Raw genomic sequence first — 22,201 nt, 5'->3', positions numbered from 1 at the left:
AATAGAGCAAGATGAGTGCCCAGCCCCAGAGTTGTCTGCGACTGGACCTAACGGTCAGGGGTACCTTTACCTTTACCTATGGTCTCAGTTTATTCCTAGTCCTACCTGGAGCTGCTGGGGATTGAACCTGGAACCTTCTGCACCCAAAGAAGATGTTATTCTACTGAGCTCTGGCCAAAAGGGAGAGGCCCAAAATGACAATAGAGAAGGCCTCTTGGTTAATCTCCTACTATAATTCAAATGGCAGGGTCATCCACAGCGGGTGACGGCTGATTGTCTGTAATCAGCAGCATCAATATTGCATCTTTGTATGTGGTATGTGTTTAAAATATGCACTGGATCTCTTTTTCTCTCTCTGACCTGCTAGTCTTCTGTAAACAAGGACATTTTTGTATGTGGAAACCTGTCAGATGTCCTAGCTGCAGCCCAATATGTTTCAGTCCCAGGAACTCTGCGCCACATGTTTTATCCGAATATGAAGACGGTCCCTCAGATTTCCTCTCCCCTTCTTTATCGCAGTTTGAGAAAGAAGGTGTGAGGCAGCCCCTTCAGCTCCACCTATACTGATGGGTGACGTGTTCCTTGTTATTTCTGCAGATTTGTTTTATGCTTGTCTAAGCCAGTGTTTCCCAACCTTTTTTGGGCAAAGGCACACTTGTTTGATGAAAAAAATTTCGCAGCACACCACCATTACAGCCCCGTGACGTCAGCGCGCAGCGTCACGCCAGGAGGGACGCACGAAAGTGAAAGTTTTCAATTTTTTCCCTCCCCCTTGCCGGGGAACCTCCAAGCTTTGGGGGTGGGGGGGGAGGAGGCAGCAAAGCGAGGGACTGAGGGACGGCGGCAGCTGAGGTGGCGGCAGCTGTTGTGGTGGTGGCGGCGATAGCGGGCGGAGGAGGGGGCGGCGGCGGGGCCGAGATGGCCGGCGGCGGCGGGGGAGGCGGCGGCGGGTGGAGCAGGAGGGCGGCCGAGGCCGGTGAGGGAGTAGGGTTGCCCGGGGCTTGAGGAGCCATCGCCGGGAGTTGCTGCTGCTGTTGTTGCTGCTGCTGCCCGGACATGCCGGCCTCCTCCTCGTCCGCTGTCTCGCGCTCCTCCCTTTTGCACGCGCTGCCCCGCCGCCGCCCCATTGGCTGGGTCCTGTCAGCTGATCCTGTGTTATTTCCTGTGTGTGTGTGTGAGGGGAGAATGGAGAGAGAAACCTCGGCACCACCACCGCGGAGCCGCCCCCGGCTCGACGCGGATCCTCGCCGCCGCCGCCTCTCACCGCCTGACTCGCCCGCCTCCCTCCCACGGCACACCAGCCAACATCTCACGGCACACTAGTGTGCCGCAGAACACCGGTTGGGAAACACTGGTCTAAGCGATTGTGAAGGCTTGGGACATTTATCCAAGCACCTGGATATGCAGTAATCCCAAGGATGGACTTTTCTGCTCTGTTAGTTTATATATTGGTTCAAATCCTAGCACTAGTGTGTGCTGCTCCCTGCTCATTTCTGGAGGGGGTAAGGAAAGTGACTTAACAGTCCTTGATTCTCCATTTAAAAATGCCAAGCAACTTGCTAATGCTCATTATGTTTTCCATTCAAAGTACTGGTCACTGTGGACCACACAGAGCTAGGTAGACCAGTGGTGTGCCTCCATACAGTGGTACCACAGGTTAAGAATTTAATTCATTCTGGAGGTCCGTTCTTAACCTGAAACTGTCCTTAACCTGAAGCACCACTTTAGCTAATGGGGCCTCCTGCTGCTGCCGCACCGCCGGAGCACGATTTCTGTTCTCATCCTGAAGGAAAGTTCTTAACCCGAGGTACTATTTCTGGGTTAGCGGAGTCTGTAACCTGAAGCGTCTGTAACCTGAAGCGTCTGTAACCTGAGGTACCATTGTGTAAGGCACTTTCCTGTGCTTCCTGGGTTAAGACTATAAGAAGAGCCTGCTGCATCAGGCCAGTGACCCATCTTGTCTAGCATCCTGTTCATAAAGTGGCTAGCCATTATTATTATTATTATTATTATTATTATTATTATTATTATTATTATTTATTTGTACCCCACCCATCTGGCTGGGTTTCCCCAGCCACTCTGGGTGGGTTCCAACAGAGATTAAAAATACACTAAAACATCAGTCCTTAAAAATTTCCCTAAACAGGGCTGCCTTCAGATGTCTTCTAAATGTCAGGTAGTTGTTTATCTCTTTGACATCTGATGGGAGGGCATTCCACAGGGCAGGCGCCACCACTGAGAAGGCCCTCTGCCTGGTTCCCCATAACTTGGTTTCTCACAGTGAGGGAACGGCCAGAAGGCCCTCGGCGCTGGATCTCACTGTCCGGGTAGAATGATGGGGCTGGAGATGCTCCTTCAGATATACTGGACCGAGGCCGTTTAGGGGAAGCTCTAAATGGAAGCTCACAAGCAGGATTTGAGCACAAGAGCACCTGCAGTTTCCTGTCACTGGTATTCGATGCCTCTTGTGGGAGCGAGTTCCATAGTTTAATTATGTACTGCATGAAGAACTTGTCTTCACGCAGAAGTACTTTCTTCCCTTCTTCCAGGGTAGATTGGAGAGTTTCTTTCCGATGTGGCACACACACAGTTGGCTGCAGTTTGCCATGCTTGCCTTCCCCACCCCGCCAACTACAGAATGGGTGCTGTGAATGATGTGCCCACGCCAAGGCCCAAGAACCCTGCCACTCAAAACACAAAATCAAGCAAAGGAAAACAAACAAAAAAGGACAAGGGAGCCTTCCTACTGTCAAGGCTTCCTCTTGTAACAAAACTGTGTTGTCCCTTTGCATTTTGCTCCTTCTGACAAGTTTGTATGTCATACAGTCTGTCCTTTGGCAGCCTGCTCAATTGATGAAGTGGTCGGTCGAGGTAAAAGTCAAAGAACTCTCCTCAGAGCTGGTCTTTTCCTGTGAACCAGTCGCTTATAAAATTCCTGCTGACAAGCCCACAAGGCTTGAAGGGATGACTGGAGAAGAGCAGAGTGCAGTTTTCAGGCGACGTCGCACTTCTCTGAGAGTGGAGGAATTTGTGTTTTGCCTTTGTTTTGCTTACCCGTTGACAAGTCAGATTTGTAGGACACTGCACGCCTCTCCCAGGAACGTTATCACAAACCGGTTTCGTTTGATATTTACAAGCTATTCTCCCTCTCCTTTGTATAATCAGACACGTGTATGCAAATCCGCCCACCTGATCCTACAAGATGATATAACCTGAGTTAGAAAGTGATGCATTCAAAAATATGCATGCGCGCACGCACACAACCTGGTGAAATTTTATCTCACCTTTCTCGCGCATCCTGTAATTTTCGGGCAAGAACAAACGGCTTGCTCATTGCATTGCTCATCCGAGATGTACGGGGAGATACCGCGCTAGGGTGAGATTGCACATTAAAAAGACTTAATTACTTTTGCAAAAATATACCGCCAAGCATTTGCTATGATGAGATAGTGCCGCGTATTAGTGTAAATAATTAAAGCTAAACTGCATTTGTCAAATAAATGAACAAAGTTTATTTTTGTGCTGCTGGGAGCCTTGATTTTTAATTGTGCTTGTTGATTTGGTCTCTAATTCACAGATCCCTGCAACTCACATTAGGTTTTCCCTACACTAATATGTTTTGTATATACTTGGCTGTTGAAAGAAGAAGGCGAACAATGCTTTTGTTCATTTGAGGCTTATATCCCACCCTACTTTGGAGTCTCAAGGCAGGTAATAATATATTTTAATGTGAGAGTATTTAAGATATAAATAAACCCAGTTGATATCACTGTTTCAGATTATTTTAATTAGCTTATATGTATTCTCATTTCTTCTTTCACAGAACTCAAGCAGGATAGTGTGTGGTTCCAATCACTTCCAATTCTATGATTCTATGAGGAGGGAAGAAACATTAACCACTTTCCCTCTACTTGAGGCAAACAAATGGGCCCAGGATTTGCCACACACACCCTTCATTTTAGGACAAGAGACTTAAAACTCAGACCAAAGATAGCTAAACTAGTGCTGAGCTAAAATTTGTCTTCTAGTTTCCCAGACAGTTTAACCCTCTACAAAGCAATGCTTCCATTTTGTTGATTCCTTCTCAGGCTACTTTAGATTTATTTATTTTTAGAATTTCAGTGGATGTGGGGTTCTGAATTTGGCCATATTCACACCATACATTTGAAGTACTATGATACCACGTAAAAGAGCCATTGCTACCCACCAGAGAATTCTGGGAGCTGTAGTTTCTTAAGGGTGCTGGGAATTGTTAGGAGACCTCTATCCCCTTCTCAGGGCTACAATTCCCAGAGTTCCTTGGGAAAATGGATTGATTGCTAAAGCGACAGTTTCCCAATTTAATGGATTGTCTTGCCTAGAGTGCCTTCAGACCTCAGAACTACAAGTTTAAAAAGGAATAAGAGAATCGTAGAATTGGAAGGGACACCGAGGGTCATCTAGTCTTGCAATGCAGGAATCTCAACTAAAGCATCCATGTTGAATTGCCATCCAACCTCTGCTGAAAAACCTCTAGGAAGAAAAGCCCACAAGGTTCCGAGGGAGTCCGTTCTGCTATGAAACAGCTCTTGCTGTCAGAAAGTTCCCCCCGATGTTTCGTTGGAATCTCCTTTCTTGTAACTTGAAGCCATTGGTTTGGGTCCCACCCTCCAGGAGAAAAACAAGCTTGCTCCATCTTCCGTGTGCCAGCCCTTGAGATATTTGAAGATGGCTATCATAAAGAAGGCTGATTGCTGAAGAATTGATGCTTTTGAATTATGGTGCTGGAGGAGACTCTTGAGAGTCCCATGGACTGCAAGAAGGTCAAACCTCTCCATTCTGAAGGAAATCAGCCCTGAGTGCTCACTGGAAGGACAGATCCTGAAGCTGAGGCTCCAATACTTTGACCACCTCATGAGAAGAGAAGACTTCCTGGAAAAGACCCTGATGTTGGGAAAGATGGCGGGCACAAGGAGAAGGGGACAGAGGATGAGATGATTGGACAGTGTTCTCGAAGCTACCAGCATGAGTTTGACCATACTGCGGGAGGCAGTGGAAGACAGGAGTGCCTGGCGTGCTCTGGTCCATGGGGTCACGAAAAGTCGGACACAACTAAACGACTAAACAACAACAACAACATCATATCTCCTCTCAGTCCTCTCTTTTCCAGGTTAAACATACCAAACCATTCCTCATAAGTCTTGCTTTCCAGACCCTTGATCTTTTTGATCCGGGGCCAGCCCAAAGCTAGCTACCCACAAGCATCTGACGGGCCACTGTGAAATCAGGATGCCAGATAGGCTATTAGCCTGATTCAGCAAGGCTCTTCTTATGTAAAACATATGGCTCCCCCTCGCTATTCCTCAGAAAGAAGCACATGTTAATGGGACAGGCTCCAGGAGATACACAGGGTAGGCCTCATGTCACTCCCAGTAATGTCCTCCTCAACCTCACCAAAGCTGCCTGCCCACCAGCTTTTGCCACCTGAGGCAGCAGTCTCACTCTGCCTAATGGCAGGGCCTGCTCTGGTTTTTTATTCCATTTAATATTTGCATTCTAATTGCTGAGCCTGCCAACATAGGGGCGGGAGAACCCCCTCCACCCGAAACACTTCAACCCAAAGGTGTTTGGTGTTGTTTCTTTAAGGTCTAGAATTTATGTAATCCATAATGTTAACAATATGTTTGCTTCTGGGCTGACAATTTGTATGCAAATGAGAGAACAGACTTACGGCTCCTGCTCTCCTGTAACCTCAGCAGTGTTGCTTACTGGGCGCCTCGGCGGTAAAGTAGGATGCTTTTGTCAGAATTACCAACCTTTTTAGAGAAGTAATTTTGACTCGAATTAAAATGACCTCCTGCACCATAAAGGGCAGGGGAAGAGGAGGTAATTGCATAGCCAGGAAAGGAGAGAGAGAGAGAGAGAGAGAGAGAGAGAGAGAGAGAGAGAGAGAGAGAGAGAGAGAACATAAGTGTGGGAAGATATGAGCTGGTAGACAGCCTCCCTGTTCAGGGATAGTAGCATGTCAAGCTGAACACTTTGCAAAAAACAACAACAGGGCAAATACAGTGGAGCTCGTAATCAGTTCCTCAAGAGGAGAGCTCTTTGCAGTGATGGCATTCCAGTCAAATTCCAATGTGCTAAAGCAGCCTCCATAGTGCAGTCGCATCTATGGCTGTGTACACACTTTACCCATTTGTAGCGCAGAAATGTAGTTTTTCTCAACATGGAATTGTTTGTGCTCATCCACAATGTGCTTCTTTCAATATGGATTGATTGCAGGTCCTTCTGTGCAGATTGGATGTGTGTGCTTACTTGCTTTGAAATTAGATTATGCCTTTTAACTACCCTCCCCTTGAGATACTGGTATATACCTCCCCCCCCCATGACGTCAGTGGGCTAGTGTGGATACACAAACACCCACATTCCTTGGGCCGCTTACATTTGTTTTCAAATGGACACACTGGAGGGTAATGCAGAATCAATATTCAATGAGTTTTTATTTTCAGAATGAAACCAGAAGTGCTTTTCAGGGGCTACACACACACGTGTGTGTGGACTAGGTTGGGGGGAAAACAAGAACTGCCTTCATTGATTCCAGAATAAATTTTGGGTGATATGCAAATAAGCTTGACTCAGAGTAGATCCATTTAAATTAATGGACATTAATAAGTTGATTATTTTCAGTAGATTTACTCGGAGTCAAATTTAGTTAAATACCGCCTCATCCATATGCAACCTGTGCCACAGTTTTTGAATGGCATTTTGCTGTGTTGCAGCCCGACCCTTTGAGAAGGGTGCCTTTCTGAAACTGCTGTGCTTTTTTGGTGAAGAGATTAGTGCGCGTTGTTAGCGATTTCCATTAAAGTATGTCCCCCTTGAGGGTGAATATTATTATTTTATTTATTGCATTTCTATTGCACTTTTCCTCCAAGGGTCTCTTCCTCCTCTTTTAATCCTCACAACAACCCTGTGAAGCAGGTTAGGCTAAGGGACAATGGACTCTTCTGCCACCACCAATTGTCCCATGTCAAGAAAGGACAGGTCTGAGAGATTTCCTGCTTGTTGCTCTGCTTCCCAGGGAAAGCCCGATGTTTGACATAACAAGACTGACATTACAAGCCCATTTTCCCAGAGGAAAGTGGGGGCACAGGCAGAGGTGTGGATCAGCCCAGTGACTGATGCAAGATCGCCCAGTGAGCTTCGTGGCTGAGTAGGGATTTGAGTCCTAGTTTTTCAGATCCTCGTCTGACACACACTCCAACCGCTACACCACACAGTCTCACATACTCTCACCATAAAGTCCTAGAATAGGTCACCAAGATGGAATATACATGATTATAAAACTGTTTCTTTTGTAAAAATGGCAAAAAGTAAAAACCAGTCCAAAAATAACAGGAAAGCATCAACTCAGGCAAAGAGGTGCACCCCATCAAAAATGCAAAGAAAAGAGAGATGGTTTTAATTTACCGTATTTTTTGCTCTATAAGACTCACTTTTTCCCTCCTAAAAAGTAAGGGGAAATGTGTGTGCGTCTTATGGAGTGAATGCAGGCTGCACAGCTATCCCAGAAACCAGAACACCAAGAGAGATTGCTGCTTTCGCTGTGCAGTGATCCCTCTTGTTGTTCTGGCTTCTGAGATTCAGTATTTTTTTTTTCTTGTTTTCCTCCTCCAAAAACTAGGTGCATCTTAGTATATGTGCTGCCGAAGCGAGCACTAAAAACTAGGTGCAGCTTATGGTCTGGTGCATCTTATAGAGCGAAAAATACGGGTGTATGACACTTAATGCCAAAATAAGCTTCTGGGCTGCCTACAAACTGTAAAAAGCAGGAACACCATCATGCCAGGAAGCCCTATGAGTGGAGGAATGGTGGGCAAAATCATTGCCTGTATATTTTGGGATTTGGGGATACCTAAGGAATTTATTCTGATCCCCAATCCCCGTTTAATATGCAGATTGGAGCACAGTTTCGTACTTCTCCAAATTGTTGTGATGCAATTCCTAGCTGCCAAAATGCACCAGAATACATATTTTAGGATGGAATAAATTCAGTGGGTGGGAGGGAAATAAATTAATAAATGGAGAGTGGAGGAAACCCACTCCCTTATCTACCCTGATTTGCAGCAGCTCAGAAACAGATATATTTCCCATGCATACGTATGTGTGCTACATATGTCAATACTGCCTGCACAAAAAGGCAGCTGTTTCCTGGAGATGCCAGGGATTGGACCAGGAACCTTCTGCATGCAGATCAGATGCCTGATCACTAAGCTATGGCCCTACCATTGGGTGACGGAGCCTCAGAACGTTTCTACGGAACAATGTAGCTTGATGGCAAAAAGAGACAAGAGAAAGAGAAGGCTCTTGGAGGAATATAGGATGAGCCCCACTAGACCAGGCCAATGTGTTCTCACAGAGGCTGACCAGATGCTTATAAGAAGCCAGCAAGCAGGACTTAAATCTAACTCTCCCCTGCTGTGGTTTCCAGCACAGGTTTTCAGAGGCATACTGCCTTTGACAGTAGAGGTACAATATGGACAGCATGACTAGTAGTCCTCCTCCTCTTTTAAAGCCATTCAGGTTGGTGGACCATTCCATAGTTTGACAAAGAAGTGTACGAAACAAACTTGCCTATGATAACTTATTTATTTATGTATCCATCCTGGGCGATTGCTTCTTTCCTTTGTTGGAAAATGCACATCCATACACAGAGCTGCTCCCGAGGAAGTGGTTTGAAAAGTTTCTTTATGCCGTATAACTTTAAATAATATTGTAAAATAGGCTTAAGGAACTTCCATTGTCTTCCCTGAGCTGGAGGCTTTATCTAGGCTTTCATTTAAGTCCAGGTTGAGAACGCGGACGTTCTGTTCAGCACTCTCCCACCCCCCAGCAATTTTGGGAAGGATAAATGTAGCAAAGTTGCATCACAGTAATGAGAAATAACCATCCTCAGTTGCTTTAGCTCCCGCAGCGCTGTCACATTTGTTGCTGACACCCAGTGGCTGACTGCTGTCACTGCACAATAGTAGTGTGAAATGCTGAAGGGGGGTTCAGTTATAAGCAGATTAAGAGAATCTAATTTTTTGTTTCTCAGTATTCCCACCTTAAGTTCAGTTCTCCACATTTCAACATCAGTTTTTGCTTGTTTTTAAAGTCCTCCTGTAAATTCACCAGGAGCTTAGTGTGGGCTTCTCCCATTGTGAATTTTTGTATGTAATTTTACCCAGTATATACAATTTTGCAAAACAATTGTCCTCGGTATAATGCATTTTTGCATGCTGTTTTCACCAATATATGCATTAATACATGCATCTATTCTAATATATGCACTTTTGCACACGTTACTTGGTTGTAGAACTGAATTGCAAAATTCGGAGAAGTGCCACTTTAAATGATAACTTTGTTTTTGTGTGTGTGTGGTTTCAGAAAGTGTGAATCAGGTAGGTTCACCTTTCAGTGCAAACTTATCCCTCATCCCTAATTATAGGCCAATCTAGACAGAAACTCATCACCTCACCCAGATAATAAATTACCTAAATCTCCGAGGTAGCTCCATTCACTATAGTCCTGATCCAGAGAAACCTACAAATCAGGTAGGAAGGTTGCACAATTAGAGTTTGGCTATCAACGCCATGCTTGCAGTGGATATATAGCATGTCTCCATAAGGTTGCTAGAATATAAACTTTGTGTTTCTCCACAACTTTCAGGGCTTTCATGTAGGACGGCACCTAAAGACTGACCAGGTGGTCTTCCCTCAAATCTTATTTCTGCCCTAAACTAAGGGATGTTTGAGGAAATGGAACTTCATGAATTCGAATATGAACTGACCTGAATGAACAAGAAAACATTGTTTCCCTTTCTTCCCTGTATTCATCAAATGAAGCATTGGTTCCTTTCCACCACCATTCATCTTCTCCTCAAAGCCATGTTAGGAGTCTTTCTGTCCGCTATGGCAAAATTACATAACTTACATAAATTATGTAACTTAAGTAAAAGTAAATGGGCCCCTGACCATTAGGGCCAGTCACGGACGACTCTGGGGTTGCAGCACTCATCTTGCTTTACTAGCTGAGGGAGCCAGCGTTTGTCTGCAGACAGCTTCCAGGTCATGTGGCCAGCATGACTAAGCCGCTTCTGGCAAACCAGTGCAGCACACGGAAACGTCGTTTACCTTCCCGCTGGAGCGGTACCTATTTACCTACTTGCACTCTGACGTGCTTTCGAACTGCTGGGTTGTAACTTAAGTACATTGCATGAATTGTGTTATCCACCCATTCATTTCAATGCAAATGAACCACAATGGAAAAGAGGGCGGGGGGGGGGGTAATAAATTATGTCTCACTTGCAAGGTGAAAGCAGCAACAAAAACAGGGAGTCCCAATTGTACTCACTGGATTGATTTCCATTCCACACAGGGGGAAAACAAGCAGTGATGTAGTGTGGGTTGCTGGTATCCAAGACGGGACAAGTATTGAGCCCCCCTGGTGGACTGGGCAGCTGGGTGGGGGCACATGCAGAGCCCATGTGGTGGGTGAACGGAGCCTGGGAGGCAATTGTCTTCTGGCACTCCCACTGCAGGTGGTGGCCACACAATTCTCGGTTTGGCAGCTCCACCTCCTCCTGGATTCTTGCTGCCTCAGTCAGTCAGCTTGGGCCACTGCGAGGGCTGCTTCTAGTGGCAGAGGCTGAAGAGGACTGCTAGCACCACCTCACACAATGGCAGGGAGTGCTGGGCACAGATGGGAGCAGCAGCCCAGGCCGGGGAGGAGTCTGCTCCCATGGAGGGGGAGGAGGAAGCTGATAGGTCACTGTGGGTGGAGTGGCTGTGGCTCCACTCAGTGCTCCTGGTGCTGGCATTACCAGCAGTGGAGGTGCCATGGCTGGTGGGCAACAGCGGTGCATGAAAGGGATGCCCGAGCTCTCCCAGTGTGGGTGCCTGCCAGTGTATCCCGCACCCCTACATCTTGCCATCACCATCCATCCTGGCCGAGAGGGAGGGGAAGGCTGCCAGCACCAGCCACTGAGGAGGGAGGAAGGTGGGAAAGCACCCTAGTGGGGCAAAGCCACCTCCGGTGCACACCTGCACCCCAGTTGCCCAGTCCACCAGGAGGGGTGCAACAGTTGCCCTGCCCTGGGCTCCAGCAACCCATGCTATGCCACTGGATGAAGATGTCCAGTTTTGCTGCTACAGGTGCACCATGATGTTTCTTCTCTCTGTGCTCCTCCCGTGGTCATATCTCCTCTGGTCACTGTTGTGGATACACAACACACACAGTTAGAAGTATGTCTTCTAGAAAAGCAGCCATGTTTATGTACTACAACCAAACAGGAGAGTCAACAGGCTTTTGGAATACTAGTGAACTGGTCGTGACACAAGCTTTCATTGCCAACAGTCTACTTTATCAGGAATGAGAAAATGCCTTCTACTGAGTTAGACCCTTGGTCCTCTGTAGCTTACTACTGGCTGCATGGATCTCCATGATTTCAGGTAGGGAGTCTTCCCCAGACCTACCTAGAAATCCTGGGCATTGAACCTGGGACATTTCCCCCTGCAAAGCAGGGACTGTACTACTGAGCGATGACCCTTCCCCAAATGATCTTACATGGCAATACATTTTGTTAGTCTTTGAGGTGCCACAAGACCTTGCATTGCTATTGACGATGCAGCACAGCATTTCCTCTCTTAGTGGGCTAACAATTAACATTTCACAATGCTTGCAGCAGCCATTTCCTCCCGTCCCAAGGCTTGGTACATTTTTGTACATCTTCCTAAACTAAGGCAATTTCCTATAGAAGTAAATTTCACACACCATCGGCTGTGAGCACCAGGCCTGGATATTGAGTCACTATATTAATATTCTCATCAGACCAAATCCTGGAGTCATTATTCACTCCATACCCTGGCACAGCTCCTGTTGAAGTCAAGGTGCTTTGATTAAGGACCACAGGGCTAGCCCATTGCTTTTATCTTAACATTAGTCATTTTCATTTTGGAGGGTCGGATTCGGCGTGTGGAGTTGCACGGGCACCTTCCCTCCGCCAGCACGAGAGCCCACTGGCCTGCAGAATTGGATTCTTAAAATGCAGATTGGAGCTCAGACTGCATGGAGCAGCCAAATGAAATAGTATAGTCATTAAGTTTCTTGGATTTCACCGCATAGATTTGCAATGGAAGTTCATGGTATTATTTCCAGGCTGCAGGGAGGGGCGTCAAGGATACCTCTTTCGAAAATTCAGATGTATTGACATTCTCTTTCTGAACACACACACGTACTGAGCAGAGAGCGTTGCATGCCGGAGGTGAGACACCCAGACTACTAGGGTGCCTTTAGCCTTTTGAAAGATATGATTGTGCTGCAATTGCCTCTCGCACTTTACAATCAGAAAAGAACAGTCTTATGGGCTGTCTAGTCCTGCACCATGCTTTCAAAGCAGGATCGAAGCACAAGACTTCTCTAGATACAACTAACCCATTCCACTAGTAGAAGCCAGTACAAGGACTCCCGTTAGTGCAATGGGGAACCCCCACACAGGTGCACTGCTGCACCTCTGCAAAATCAACTGGGCGGGGGTTAGAGAACCCCCAGGACAGTGTGAGAAGGGAGGAGAGAGGGGATTGTCCCACCGGGCAAGCAAAAATATTTGCACTGACAGAGCAATCCTCTTAATGCTACATTGAATTCCACCCAATGCATCTTGCTTGAATAAAACTTAGTTGAATTAATTCCACCCTGTGTCAACATGTTCCGTATGCTGCACATATGACATATTTAAAAGCAGAATTCAGAATTAGTGTTGTTAAAAATGAAAACACCCAACCAGTTTGGTTTTCCAAGGCTGAACAAGATGGAAACGCAAGGCTGCAGCCACCGCAGCTCGTGGTCCTAGGGAAGTTTTTAAAATAGCAAGCAGATATTCCCCATTTCTCCTTCTTTTTCCAGAAGCCACACAGTAAACAGCAAGTACTAACAAAGTCAAATATTAATAACCAAGAACTACACATCCCCAAATCCCCTTCCCCATGCCAGCAAAACCCACAGAAATTTACACTGACCAGAGCAAATAGAAAATAAAAGTCAAGCCACTTAAATACCTGACATTTAGGGAGAGATCCAAATACCCTTTCGGTTTTCCTGAATGACCAAAGTTATAACGTTTAACGGCAAATAAATACCTGTTTAAGAGCACTCACCACCTTAACTACCAGGAAGCTCCTGTTGCAATCTCTTAATATGGCTCAAGGACACCTTAGAGAGAACAATTTTTGGACAGATCCGAATTAATTTTCAGTCCATGTGATCTAGATAGCTTTTCCTGTCCAGGGCACCTTCTGCAATATTACGGCTAAGCTGCGTATTAGCTTGGACTTTTGTGCTTGGAATTCCTAATGAAACCTTCTTCTTATAAGAGCAGCTTGGGGAGTGCAAGAAACTAGTTTGGACTGAGCCAATGGCACAGTGGGCAAAGGGGCACAACCTTTTGCACTGCAGACCTGATCGAAAACCCACTTCGTAAAACTATTAGGCATGGAAGGTATGTGTGACTTCAGCCAAGGAATTGGTGCAAGGTAAAGGGATTGGATCTCCTCAAACCATGGCCCTGATCCAAATCAACTGCTTTTACATCTGGAGTAGTGGTGGCTGGTGCCCATTGAGACTGGAAGGGCAGAAGTCAGGGAGGTCAACAGTAGGTGGCGCCGGAGCCAATGGCAGGTAAAGAATATTAATTCCAGTTTTGTCCTCATCATCCTCCCTGTCTGGTTCCACAAGTGAAGCACTGAGACCTAAGGGCATTGAGACAGATGTGGAGCCAAAACTGATACTAAGGTGGGGGATGATTGAGGGTGGACTGAGGTTGATGGCTGGAGCAATCCAACCAAATGGGCAGGGTATTAGTATTATTAGTATTAGTATTAGTATTAATCAGGCATCTAACAAGCTGTGCTATCCACTGGACTAGTGGGAAGTAGGCAGGCTGGTAGGTTGACTGAGGGTGGATGGTCCACCCTAATGGACTAGACTCCACTGGTTGAATGTTTCAGTCACAAATGTAAAACTCCAGCATAATATAGCTTGGCCCTCTGAGCAGAGACAGGAAATAGCCTTTTCAGAAGCCCTATTCATTTGTACTTTTACTCACATGTAAGGTAAAGGTAAAGGTAAATGACCCCTGGATGCTTGAGTCAGTCAACGGCGACTATGGGGTTGGGGCACTGGTCTCGCTTTCAGGCCGAGGGAGCCGGCGTTTGTCCACAGACAGCTTTTCATGTGCCCAGCATGACTTCTGGCGCAATGGGACACCGTGACAGAAACCAGAGCGCACGGAAACGCCGTTTTCCTTCCCACCACAGAGGTACCTATTTATCTACTTGCACTGGCATGCTTTCAAACTGCTAGGTTGGCAGGAGCAGGGACAGAGCAACAGGAGCTCACTCCATCACGAGGATTTGAACCGCTGACCTTCTGATCATCAAGCCTAAGAGGCTCAGTGGTTTAGACCACAGCGCCACCTGTGACCCCCTCTCACATGTAGGGCACGTGTATTGCAGCAGGAGCCGGTCTCCACTTCTGATCCAAACCCTGGTGTCCTCAATGCCACATTGCCCCCACACCACATGAGGAGCGCATTTCCCCATGTGATGAGCACAGAAAGGGAACCCTTTAAACAGGCAACTGCATGCCTAGCAAGCACATGTGCAAGGTACATCCCATTGCAAGGGTGGAGCCATGCCTGAGAGGAGCAGTTCATGAGAAGTGTCCTCCTTTATCTGATATGATTGCATATATATCTCACTACCTCTCCAAGGTGGCATATTTGGTTCTCCCCCTCCCCATTTTATCCTCACAACAATCTTGTGGGGTGGGCTGGGGGACAGTAACTGGGGCAAGGACACCCCATGAGATTCATGGCCCACTGGGGATTTGAACCCTGGTCTCTCAGGTCCTAGTCCAACATTCTAACCACGGGGTCAGCTTTGTGCAATGGAGACACAGTATCAGGAGCAGACTAGGAACAGGGCCCTATGGCTGCTGCTTCTGGGTTTCCTACACATGAGCAGATGTCTAAATGTTGCCAAGGAGTTGGAAGTATATGAAAAGAAAGGGTGCTGTTTGTGGTATGTACACACATCCTACTTTCCTTTTGCTTTTGAGTAACATAACTTTCTGGGTATTGTTTGAAAACCCTTTTTGACCTGAGGCAACAGTGGTACAAAAGAAATATGTATGTATCACGGGAAGAGAACTCTTTCTGAAACCAATTTCAACTTTCTTTTAAAGAAGAAACCCTATATGTCCACAGCACAACAGAGCTTCTCTGAGTCCTTTGAGAGACAGCCTTAGACTATGTACACAAAAGGAAATAAGACCATGAAAATAAACCCCACCCTTGAAGGCCCAAATGTTTGCCTATAATGTGAGGAAGGGAGGGAGGATTAGCTATATGTTTTCCAATAATTGACATGGAAAAAGGTGTATTTGTAACAATTCAGTCAAATGCATCTGTCACAGACTAACTCTTCCCTCTTTGTTCTCTTCTTGCAGGCTGTTTCCCACATCTAAATAAATATTTATTGCATTTATATCTCACCTTTTTCTCAAAGGAGCCAGAGGCACCCAAGACTGAGGGGGCCCATCATGTGTTGTGTTTGTGTGACATCATGTGCATGATGTCACATCGTCAGACCGAGTGTTTTGTGGTCAGGCTGCACCTTTGCATACGTGGCACTGGCCTCAATGCTAGTGAGTTCTACAGAAATTCCATGTCAGGTGACTTCTCTGTGTTGCAATCGAGGAATACTGTCTCCATCGTAGGGCAACCAGAGAACTATGGGTGTTGTGTAGCGTCAGGGATGGTTCTGCCTTGGAGAAAGTATGAATGCCTTATGGCATTCTATTAAAATGTTAATTGTATAACCCAACACACAACAGAGTAAAAGGCAACCTCAGCGGCAGAGATTTAATCCCTTCTGATAGGTTTTGAATGGCTAGTGTGTTAAAACAAAGCACAGCACAGCCACTACGATGCCTTATTAAAGTTTTTTTCTTTTCATGAGTTTTATTTAAACCTCCACTTTCCATCTCCCTGCTGCCTCACACTTTTCCTTCCTGTTCTAAACTTCTAAGTAGCACATTTTTGTTTTGACCTTCAACATCCAAACTACAAAAGAAAAGACTTTCTCAGACATTCTTTGACTACACTGCGCTGTTCTCTTAAGAAGCCTTCTGCTGATTTTTATCCTTAGGGATCAATGGTTCCTTCAGTTCCATAATCTGACAAACTGAATTAAAAGCAGAGGGCCCGCATTTCAGGAGCAATATGTTCGAACCTGAGTAAGATGACAGCATAGATATTCTCCCCCAAACTCGCAAGCCGTAGGGAGGGCTTTGAAAGTCTTTTAGCTTAAGTCACTCTATTTGGGAGAAATGAGATGGAGAAACACGGTGGAGAAACTCTATTATTATATTTCAGATTATGGTAATGCAGAAAGGCCTCCAAACTAGTGATTGAAATAATGGGTATGTTACAGTGTGCAAACATAATGTAACCTCTGTGCATAACCTCCTCCTTCTAAGAGGCTAATCACTTCTATAGTGTGTTTTCTTCAAACCAGAATCCCACAGATATTTCTATCGCATGGAGGTTGAAACAGATAATAGGGGTGGGGGGAGGGATATGCTTTTCCAGCTGTTACTCACACTCTCTTCTGTGTGCTGATGTCACTGGATTTCATGTTTCCTGGCTTGGAAAGGCAAAATTGTAATGCCTGCTTCACGTATGAGATGACCGTATTATAGCCTCGCATGCTCTTTTGTGGCTCAGGTCGTCTGAGCCACAGAAGAAATTAAATCTTTTCTCTCTCTGCCTCCCTCCCACCTTCAAAACTCTTCTTCCTCCAACCCACTTGCCTTCTTAAGCCTCAATAGAATAGAGAAAGTAAGGGAGGAAAAGACCCTGATGTTGGGAAAGATGGAGGGCACAAGGAGAAGGGGACGACAGAAGACGAGATGGTTGGACAGTGTTCTCGAAGCTACCAGCATGAGTTTGACCAAACTGTGGGAGGCAGTGGAAGACAGGAGTGCCTGGCGTGTTCTGGTCCATGGGGTCACGAAGAGTCAGACATGACTAAACGACTAAACAACAACAAAGGGAGGATTCTCTTGTCTTCTCTCGGGTCCCTTACATGCTGCTGTGAATATCAGCAAGGTGCCAGGAGCTCTGGGTAACATAATTTCCCAGTGCCCCTAGCATCAGACTTACTATCATAGTAGTAAGGAGGGGGCAAAGTGGGAGAGAGACCTCCTGCTTTTCCTCCAGAGCAGTAAGTCAAGTCAGTGGGTGAGCTGGAAGGCCTTGGGTGGGTCTAGGCAGCTAGATAGGTGGTGTGGTACAAGGGCAGGAACCTGGCTGTTTGAGGGCAAGGGAAGTGTGGCTGAGTCCTGAGTGAACAAAAAAGTTGCAATTGTGAAGAGGAGAAGCAGATCCAATGGGGCCTGCAGCAAATGCCCATCCACGCCAACTCTCGATGCCAACCCTGGACAAGTCACAAGTTCAGCTTTGGGTTTATTATGTAGGTAAGCAAAAGGAACGGCTTCATTCTCTTGTCCCTGCTTGCCCTGTCCTTCCCAAAAGAATTACCATTTTGGACCTCCTAAAAGCCTCCGTTGTATTTGCACTTGACAAAAAATAAAAAAGATCTGCGCTGCATTTTCCCAGCTACCAAACATTGGTAAACACTAACAAAACATCCATTAGACATTTTGTTGACTGCGCCGAGAGTTTGGAAAAAGTCGGATGAAAATGAAATGCTCCTGTGGGAAATTACATTTTTATTGGGAAAACGTTTCCTGTCCTTACACTTCTTCAACATTCTTGACCAGCCTTAAGTGGCTATCTCTTACGCTGGCAAGGGAGCCTAATGAAGCTTAAGGACGTTGGAGCTCCATCCATTTGTAGCAGCTGAGGATGGATCTTGACATTATCTCTCTCCCCCGCCCGCCCTTTAGGCTTTTAAGACTGCAGTCCTATACACACACTTACCTGTGAGTAAATCTCCTTGAGCAGACATGCATACGATTGCACCGCAAGGGTAGTTTCTGATGAATGGGAGTTGAACTGAACGGAACATCCTTCCACAAAATATTATTGCTCCACTTTAACTATTTTGGTCTTGCTGCTGCTGTTATTTAGTGCTTTTTCAAATATTTCCCTAGACTCCCCTTTCTCAGAATTTAGAGGGGAGGAGTGGGTAAAAGGGGATGTGGGAGAGAATTCAGCAACTAGGAAGATTGTTACTTTTTAGTCCCAAAATCATTACTTACGGTGGTGAGAAAAAAGTCATTCCCAGTACAAATTCTCCTCAATATCCACCCGTGGGGACTTACTGGGAATGACTTTTTTCTCAGCACCGTAAGTAATGATTTTGGGACTAAAAAATAATAATATTCTCTTAGCACCCCAAATTTTGTCCTGGAATTTTCCAAGTAGATTCCCCCTCCAGAAGGAATTGAGCTAGAAATGGGTGCTAAACTTCCACTAGATTTCCAGAAGTGGCTTTTTATTGTCATGTGGAAGATCGCAAAAAAAGTGGAAATCCTCAGGTATGAAAACATTGGGGAAATGGAGTAAAGTGCTGTCTGATTGCAGCCTTTGGCTTCTGCGGAAATGAGATCAACCCTGCAGTTCATTACAGTTCAATAATAGCAAGTGAATTCAAACCCCACCACCTTAGCGCAAGGTGCAGACAGGTCTATTCCTGCTCTCGTTGGCTGACTCTTCCATGCATCATGTATACAGGTCGCTAGTCTTGAGATGGGGAAGCCAGATCTGTTTACGTGACTATCTCCCCAGAATTGTTAAGAGGAATCTTCTTGCCCAGACACTGCCTCTTGCGTTTAGCCATCACAACTGTATCAGTTCCCGGTAACAACTCATTACCTTTATTAACATCATCATCAATCATAGTCATCATCCTTGCTTTCTCTCTGTAGAGCCAACAGTGTATGATTGGTGCATCAAAAGATATCGATTCTGCTCCCCAACTGTAAATTTTTAAAGAGAAGTATAATGAATTATAAATAACAATACTTTCTTCATACACAAATACCTTCATTTATTAGTGAAGACGGCTCTTCAGTCTAAGTTCAAGTGCACTCTTGTTAGTAAGGAAAAGTTGACGGAACTAGCCAAACAGCTCTATCTTTTTTTTTTTATGGCAGAAAGATACTAAATCCATGTTGCCTCAAATCTAACATTTTGCATTATGCACAGGGTATGGGGGAGATTTGTATTTAAGGAATGTCTGTTTCATGTGCCCAAAATCACAATGCACCAAATTTCACAACAGAAAAGGCCTGTTCCAGAAATCAGAAGATGAAGGATAGCACCCAGCAAAGGGAATTTCTCGGTGCAAATTGGGGTAAACTGCCTCTTGCCTCTGCTGGTACCCAGCCATCTGGACCCTGAATCTGGATAGAAATGTACATCTCCAGCAAATAAATCTCCATTGCAGCAATGCTCATTTGCATATTTGTTTGTTTGGTTTGGACCGCACCTTTCCATCAAATGGTGCATATAGGTCTTCCTGGACCAAGTCTTTGTATCAGGCACAGGAAACCTCCAGATTAGGCCCAGTGGGGTGTGGGTGTGTTTCTGTCTGTGTGTCTGTATTTGGTGCAAAATTGAAAAGGCAAGTGGAGGATGTTGTTCTGCCTCCTCTCTCTCTTGTTGCTGCTCGGATGCTCAGAGAGCAGAGGTGAACCAGCAGTGACAGCCACACCCTCTAACTTTCCTCAGATGAAAACAAGGACTCCCCTCAACTGACCCTCCCCAACCTCCTATTTTTGTCCACCACCACCCCAAGCATTTCCTGTCAGAAGAAGGGCGAGCACCACCACTACTTTACCAATGGGACACAGCACATATTCCCCCCGTCCCGAGAAACCCCTTAATCCTGATTTTATTTTATTTTATTCTTTGGTAGATGTACAAAAAAGAAAATCACACACTAACAAATAAATGTTGGAAAGTGTTATGTACTGAAGTTCTCACCCTGGGCCAGCAGGGGGATACTGTAGATAGTTTTCACTCAGGCCCACATATGCAAATAAGGAATTGAAAGCGACGTTCAGTGATTGGATAGTTACAGAAAGTGGTTACTGTTGCATTGTAGTGCCCCACAAATAACCCAGAGGTGCATTTTAAATAAAAGCACACATTCTGCTCATGTAAAAACACCAGGCAGGCCCCCAAAATAACCCAGAGATGCATTTTAAATAAAAGCACACATTCTGCTCATGTAAAAACACACTGATTCCCAGACTGTCTGCAGGCCAGACTGAGAAGGCAATTGGGCCATATTCGGCCCCCGGGCCTTAGGTTGCATACCCCTTCTCTAAACTTTTTTTTTAAAGAAAAAAAGCACTGGGAGATGCCAATGCCTGGCCCTGCCAGTTCCACCAATTGATTGCAAGGCCAGAGAGTGCCCATACGAGATCTGCTTGCCCACAGTTCTGGCCTGGCTCCAATAGGCTTTGCTGTCCCTTTGAAAGATCAGATCCCACTTTCAGCCTGAACAGCTTCCTGACCTGTGAACGCTCCAACAACTTAATCTCCAAATGCATATTGCTTACCGAAAGCCAATGCAAATATACGGCTTAAAATCATTGGGGTGGCTGGGGGGTTCTTAGGTCATTTGAAATCCATTCCTGACTTCCTGCCCATGACTACCTCTTTTGTTATGGTCTCTCTCTCTCTCTCTCTCTCTCTCTCTCTCTCTCTCCTTCCTCCCTCATTCCCCCTCCAGACCTGTCACCCATTTCATTTAAGCACTTAGCTCCCTTCTAATGAATGAATTGGCATTTCATATTACCTTATTATCCTATAAAGCCAAATGCATACTCAATAACATTAACGGTAATTTCTCATAAAGAGACATTATCGATTGGGGTGCTACCTGTAAGCATTGAAAATTGCAGCCTCCACACAGAGCCTTCCACATCTGGGGCCTGAAGAATTAAAGAAAAATTAAATTTGACAGCAGTAAATTCACAGGCACAATCGAGGCACCAATTTATATGCAAAATGAAATGCTTTATGAAAATTTCCTCTATTTTCTCACGGAGATTTGGAGGGTTGTGGGGAGGGGGGGAGAGAGATTTCACTAGATGCCTCTTCCTCTAATATCCCTCTACTTAAATATTATACCGCAGCCAGTGCTGACTCCCTTTGATGTATAAATAATCAAGTTAAATTATATGCAGCAAGGAGACTGGTTGCTCTGCCATTCTTATTTTACAAAGTAATTTCTACCCTAGAGGGTCAAATTTCCCTGACAAATTCTTAATTACTATGTTGCAACAGCAGCAGAATCTATTTGTGCATAAATCCTGATCATTCCCATGTGGTAAGTAACTAATATTACCAACCATTTCACTTGGCCTGTTCACTGAACTCCATAATTAGATAATACTTTTGATGATGGTACATTTGAAGTCTTAATCCATTTAATTTTTTATGAGATTTTTTTTTATTTTAATAGGGATATGCTAGTGACCGCTGCCTATTTAAAAAATCATTAAAATTCTGTCCACAGCAGTAATAAAGATTAAAGATTACTAATATGGCATTCATAACTTTGCTGGTTTTCTCGAAATCCAGGGCTTAAGGTAAATGGTAAAGGTCATTTAATATGTTAGTCCCTAATTATAAGCCCGGGTAATAGGTTTCTTTTCTAATTATCCTGCTCTGTGTGTGTGTGTGCGCGTGCATGTGTGTGTGTGTGCACATACATACACACACACACATTCTTAGTTTGCCATAAGGAAGTGGGAGCACCAGGGTAAGGGAAATAAATAATCTTGGAATTAAGGCTCTGAACATTGATGAAAGTCAGTAATGCATAATGATTAACTGGATAAAAGTGTATGTTTGAATGTGGCAGTGTCTTGCCTTGCAGCACCTTACAAGAAGATGCAGCATCCATTTACCAGTAGAAAATGAAGGAGAAAAGGTCATTTGGAAAGATTAATACCTTTTTAGTTTAATACCAAACATTGACAAATAAGATGAAGGCCTTGTGCAACTGTGTTGAAAGCAAGTCAGGAGCTCCTCAAGACCCGAAAAAAGGGAGGGAGGGATGTGTTAGTTTCCTCCATCAGTGTCGTCAGAAAATGGGCCACCATCCTTGACCGAGAACAGCTGCCAACTTGCATGGTGCCT

General features: G+C 45.2%; 1 long non-coding RNA gene across 1 annotated transcript; it reads right to left on the bottom strand.

The window, feature by feature from the left end:
• Positions 1–18,898: 18,898 nt before the first annotated feature.
• LOC308595931 lies at positions 18,899–20,990 on the bottom strand. The gene is made up of 2 exons (XR_014012229.1): positions 20,937–20,990; positions 18,899–19,023 (listed from the first exon to the last, which is right to left on the bottom strand). It is a non-coding gene; the product is annotated as an uncharacterized lncRNA (long non-coding RNA).
• Positions 20,991–22,201: the final 1,211 nt, after the last annotated feature.

Source organism: Podarcis bocagei (genome assembly GCF_964188305.1).
Source record: "Podarcis bocagei genome assembly, chromosome: 10".
Classification (NCBI taxonomy): domain Eukaryota; kingdom Metazoa; phylum Chordata; class Lepidosauria; order Squamata; family Lacertidae; genus Podarcis; species Podarcis bocagei.
The sequence above is the reverse complement of the archived record's forward strand: the minus strand, read 5'-3'. Positions and strand labels throughout refer to the sequence as shown.